The sequence below is a fragment of the Cervus canadensis genome, chromosome 14, assembly GCF_019320065.1.
Source record: "Cervus canadensis isolate Bull #8, Minnesota chromosome 14, ASM1932006v1, whole genome shotgun sequence".
NCBI classification, from domain to species: Eukaryota; Metazoa; Chordata; class Mammalia; order Artiodactyla; family Cervidae; genus Cervus; species Cervus canadensis.
This window is the reverse complement of record NC_057399.1, coordinates 61,559,310-61,565,309: the sequence shown is the minus strand read 5'-3', so window position 1 is coordinate 61,565,309 and position 6,000 is coordinate 61,559,310. Positions and strand designations below refer to the sequence as shown.

At 46.2% G+C, this 6,000-nt stretch overlaps 1 protein-coding gene across 4 annotated transcripts in view; it reads left to right on the top strand.

Moving 5' to 3' along the window:
- Positions 1-3,162: 3,162 nt before the first annotated feature.
- The window catches only part of CLCN3 (chloride voltage-gated channel 3), a 91,758-nt gene continuing 88,920 nt past the window's right edge, over positions 3,163-6,000 (top strand). For 2 of the 4 annotated variants that reach the window (XM_043486737.1, XM_043486733.1), the window contains exon 1: positions 3,163-3,375. The gene's annotated coding sequence lies outside the window, so the exon portion shown is untranslated. The other 2 variants (XM_043486734.1, XM_043486735.1) reach the window with 2 other exon arrangements.

Sequence of the window (6,000 nt, the reverse complement as noted above, 5' to 3'; positions counted from 1 at the left end):
AAGGGAACATTTCATGCAAAGATGGGCTCAATAAAGGACAGAAAAGGTATGGACCTAACAGAAGCAGAAAATATTAAGAAGAGGTGGCAAGAATACACAGAAGAACTATACAGAAAAGACCTTCATGACCCAGATAATCATGATTACTCACCTAGAGCCAGACATCCTGGAATGTGAAGTCAAGTGGGCCTTAGGAAGCATCACTACAAATAAAGCTAGTGGAGGTGATGGAATTCCAGTTGAGCTATTTCAAAACCTAAAACATTGTGCTGTGAAAGTGCTGCACTCAATATGTCAGCAAATTTGGAAAACTCAGCAGTGGCCACAGGACTGGAAAAGGTCAGTTTTCATTCCAATCCCAGAGAAAGGCAATGCCAAAGAACGTTCAAACTACTGCACAATTGCACTTATCTCACACATTAGCAAAGTAATGCTCAAAATTCTCCAAGCCAGCCTTCAACAAGATGTGAACCGTGAACTTCCAGATGTTCAAGCTGGTTTTAGAAAAGGCAGAGGAACCAGAGATCTAATTGCCAACATCCATTGAATTTTCAAAAAAGCAAGAGCTCTAGAAAAACATCTATTTCTGCTTTACTGACTATGCCAAAGCCTTTGACTGTGTGGATCACAATAGACTGTGGAAAATTCTTCAAGAGGTGGGAATACCAGACCACCTTACCTGCCTCTTGAGAAATCTGTGTGCAGGTCAGGAAGCAACAGTTAGAACTGGACATGGAACAACAGACTGGTTCCAAGTTGGGAAAGGAGTACGTCAAGGCTGTATATTGTCACCCTGCTTATTTAACTTATATGCAGAGTACATCATGAGAAATGTTGGGCTGCATGAAGCACGAGGTAGAACAAGATTGCCAGGAGAAATATCAATAACCTCAGATATGCAGATGACACAACCATTATGGCAAAGAACTAAAGAGCCTCTTGATGAAAGTGAAAGAGGAGAGTGAAGAAGTGGCTTAAAGCTCAACATTCAGAAAACTAAGATCATGGCATCTGGTCCCATCACGTCATGATGAATAGATAGGGAAACGGTGTCAGACTTTATTTTTTGGGCTCCAAAATCACTGCAGATGGTGATTGCAGCCATGAAATTAAAAGACGCTTGCTCCTTGGAAGAAAAGTTATGACCAACCTAGACAGTGTATTAAAGAGCAGAGACATTACTTTGCCGACAAAGGTCCATCTAGTCAAGGCTATGATTTTTCCAGTAGTCATGTATGAATGTGAGAGCTGGACTAGAAAGAAAGCTGAGTGCCAAAGAACTGATGCTTTTGAACTGTGGTGTTGGAGAAGACTCTTGAGAGACCCTTGCACTGCAAGGAGATCCACCCAGTCCACCCTAAAGGAAATCAGTCCTGAATATTCATTGGAACGACTGATGTTGAAGCTGGAACTCCAATACTTTGGCCATCTGATTCGAAGAACTGACTCAAAAAAAAAGAACTGACTCATTTGAAAAGACCCTGATGCTGGGAAAGATTGAAGGCGGGAGGAAAAGGGGATGACAGAGGATCAGATGGCTGGATGGCATCACTGACTCAAAGGACATGAGTTTGAATAAACTCCAGGAGTTGGTGATGGACAGGGAGGCCTGGCGTGCTGCAGATCATGGGGTTGCAAAGAGTTGGACATGACTGAGTGACTGAACTGAACTGATGGGCTTAGCTGCCGAGAGCCATGTGGGATCTTCCTGGACCAGGGATGGAATGGGTGTCCCCTGCATTGCAAGGTGGATTCTTAACCACTGGACCACCACAGAAACCCCACAGGTTGTTATTCTCAGGAGATGAAACTCTGGGTAGAGTTTTATAATGTCTGCATCCTACTGACACAAACTTCAGGGGAAAAAAATACACCTCAATACAAAAGAAGCTAACAGAGCAGAAATTTTGAATCTAGATGACTGATCCTGTCATGCCCATGATTAAAACATTTCCACATTATATGCAGTTACCGTAACTTGACTTTAGACTTCTAAAACATAAAATTTTAGAGCATTTATCATATACCTTAAAGAAGTGAAAAACCATTTATGAGTTTTCAATGAACTCATTTCATCTTTCAGGTTTTCGGGGTTTGAAAATTTTCATAGTAAAATTTTGGGAAGAAAAACTACTCAATAACAACAACAAAGCTTTCCAACAACTGCCAGTTATGTGGGATAAGACACAACAGTCGTGGGCACAACGGCTGACTCCTGCATCCCCCCTCGTATCCCCCTCCCACCTACAATCCGGTAACACCAAGGTACCATTCGCCTTTACCCTTCTTCCTTTCTTTGCCACCAGGTGCTGTTGACCATCCCCCTCCCCAGCTCCAGGTCAGAGGTCACCCTTTGCGATTCAGGCCGTCCCCACTCCGCAGAGCCCCTCACCGGCCTGTCCTAGAGCGGTCCTCCCTGCTCTTGGAATCCGCACTGGCACACCTTATGAGTTCCACAAGTGTTTGCCGAGAGGAAGTTCATCCAGCTCTGCCATTCAAATCCTCCTCAGGTTGCGTGTTTTCTCCAAAACAGTCAATTTCCAAGCATTTTTGAGAATTCGTAACGGCTAACCGGGTGCCGGCGCGAGGTCGGGGCCACCTGTATGGGCTGGCAGGCTGGCTGTCCCCAGAATCAGCGCTCTCGCCACTGTAGACTCGCCTGCGGGGGCCGTAGTGCTTCCCGCCCGGGGTCTAACTCCAGCTCGCGCAGCGCCCTTCGGCGCATGCAGTCAGGTGCCGCCTCTGTCCTCTCGCGAGGTCACCACCAGGAGGACCCCACCGCCTGCTGGACGTGACCAACCACCTGGGAAAGGTCACACCCCAATCGGCCCCGCCCCAAGGCTCCCGAGCCCCGCCTCCTGCCGCCACACGGCCCGCCCAACACCCATAAGGCCCGCCCACCACCCCTAAGGTCCGCCCCTGCAGCTACACGGCCAGGCCCCTGTTCCCAACAGGTCCGCCCTTGTTCTCACCTGGTTCTCCCACTCCTTCCTCACGACCCGCCCACTGTTCCCACAAGGCCCGCCCCCTGCCTCCATAAGCCCCGCCCACTGTTCCCACAGGTCCCGCCCCCTGCTCCCTTACGGCCCAATGGGCGCCGACGCGGTTCCAACCGGGCCGGACGCTGAACGGCCGTTCACGGCTACGCGGTGACGTCAGGCGCCGACGCACCTGTCGGCCCTGCTCGAGCCGCTCCTGTCCGCTTCCCCGGGTCGGTGGGTCGGACCGGACGATTCGGAACCGCAGCCCTTCCTGCGGTACCGTCCGCCTGTGGCTGGAGTTGGGCCGAGTGCCGAGGAGGGGTGCTGGCGGCCGGCCGCTCCAGTTTCTCCCCGAGTTGGAGCATGGCTGGAGCTGTGGTCCCTCCAGAGGGAGGTGAGCTTTAAGGCGGTCGTGTTTGATTCTGGGCAGCAGCGGGTCGAGTCCAGGGCCCCAGAGCCGGTGGCTTCAACTTGATGCGGCTCCTGCCTGGCTGAGCCCTGTGGGGTCGCGGTCGCGGTGGGGCTGGGCGCGCCGGCCGCCCTCAAATGCGGAGCCCGCCGGCGGCGCAGGACGCGGCCCCGGGGCTGCTCTGCCTCTGAGCGGCGAGGTGAGTGGCGGCGGCGGGCGGGGGCCGGGAGCCGGCGGGGCCGGCGTCGCTTGCCTAGCCATGATCCTGGGACGGGTTGGCCTGCGGGACGCTGACCCCGCCAGCGGCAGGTGTGGCCCGAGACCGTTCTTTAAGCTTGCACCTGCTTTCTTCAGAAACTGTCAAAAGACCTTTGAACAGAGTGGACGTAGGTGCCAGGAAGAGATTGTGGGTTTCACTTTCGCAAAATTTGCCCAAATATACACTTACTGTTCAGTGTCACTTTTTAAAAGATTTATGTGTATATCAAGCCATAGTTTGTGTGTATACATAGCATTTGTATTTTGATCTTAAACTTGGACTGGAGACCACCGTAGACACAGAAATTGATTTTGTGTATTATGTGCTCTATTTGCACAGCATTTTAAAACTGGAGGGCATAGAAGACAATTATGTACACCTTATGCATATTAGAGGCTGAAATTTGTGTTTCCTTTGGAAGAAAATTCTTTTTTATGAGGTAACTTTTTTTATGAGTACACTTTATTATTTTTTTTGATAATTCAGAAGTTCAGTTCTGCAAACTATAAACTTTTTGAGCCATGCATTTCACTTCCTGCAGCATCATTGTGGTTTATGTGGTTTATTCAACAATCAAAGGATTGTTGAGTCTTTACATAATTTGATGTCAGTCCATTTTACTTGCTTTGTGAGTCACTAGAAAATACTGTGTAGCAGGAGAGGACATACAGGAGTTAAATGCACCTGTATAGATGGTTGATTTTCACCTTAAAAGGTGCCACTCCTGATTGTTTTTTTGTTACACAATAGGGCTTAAAAGTCAGGTGTGTGCCGTACAGGTATTTACTCAGATTAAGCCTGCAGTTTATGACCTGTGGTTGATAGGAACAGCCTATTATTGGCAGAACCCAGGCCAGATTGCATTTCCTCCCACACCTTACCGCACACACTCTTCAAAGACTGATTCTTTGTTTGAAAAACACCTGAAATTATTTTAAGAGGTCAATATGAATGTATAGTACATACATCTTTAGTTGGAACTTGTGTTTTATCGTGTATTTTCAATCATACATAGCTTATTAGGAATGCAAATGACTTAACCTAGCTTTGGATAGATCCAGTTTAGGGGAAAGGTTTGCTCAGGTTATGGTTTTGTGCTAGTGAGTTGGCTGTTTTCCAGCTCATGATGGTGATAGGCTTTCCATTTCCTGTTGTGACCTGTTGGTAGTAATTTTCAGACTGCTCAGGAAGCCAGATTTGATCTCTGTGGTGGGTCAGAGGCCAGAGCAGCATCCTGGGAAGCTGGGCCACTGTCACTGCTTTGTGGAACTTTCAGCTTAGTTTCTAGTCAAAACTTTTCAGCAGGGACCTAAAATATGATAAGGTTTAGCATTTACTGAGCAAATTCTGTGGTTCAGGATCTTTCTGAAGTGGTTTTGTGTATTATCTGAGTTCTCATGTCAGCTCCTTGGAGTAGGTACTTTGATTTTTCCCATCACAGAGACGTAGAAACATGCGTAGAGGATCTGACTACCTTGCCCAAGGTCTCAGTCAGTGTCAGAATGGAGACTGAAGCCTGACACTGTGATTTCAGGCCTCTTGCTGTCAGTGGCTGCACTTCAAGGCAAGTAAAACTCAACAAAATACTAGAAGAAAAGGTAGGGTGAGAGAGATGGTATCATAGGTCCATTCATTCTTCAATATAAAAGTAATATAAAATCATAGAAGCTCTGGAGTATCCTTTTTTTAAATTCTTCTTCCACAACTTTAATAAACTGTTGTGTTTTTAATTATACTTTCACATGTGTATTTAAACACAGTAGCTATGATACATTTTGATTCTTAAAGATCAGTGTTCTTCAGTTAAGAATAAAATGAAAGATGAACCTACATGAGGAAACTGCCCATTTGCATTGCTGAAATATAGAGAGATTTGCTCTGCAACTTTGATTGCAACGAAGTCAGGTAAACATATTTCTTGCCCTCATGGGAAGTAGTTAAACAGTTTCTGTCTTATAAAGTCATGAAAATTAGTTTTCAAAGTGTACGTCTTCCACAGCATCTTATTGTTGGGTTGTTTACCTTTTCGCTTGTGATAGTCTGAGCTTTGTACTTGTGTGTGTTTTTCCTTTTAAAATCATCTGGCATTTAACTTTTTTACTGGATCTAAAAAATATTTTGAATCTAGGAAATTTTCTTCAGGATAGCCACCTCCGTTAGCAGGTTATGCATTTAGTACTTTTTTGAAGAAAAATAAAAAAGGTGCAGCAATGTAGACATGCAGCTATCTTAATGTACAGTAGGATAAAATGTCAACAAATGTTACATTGGGAAGAAATCAGTTTAATTATCGTTTCTTACAAGTACTGACTATTTGTATCAGGATACATTCTTTTTTTTTTTTTAGGATA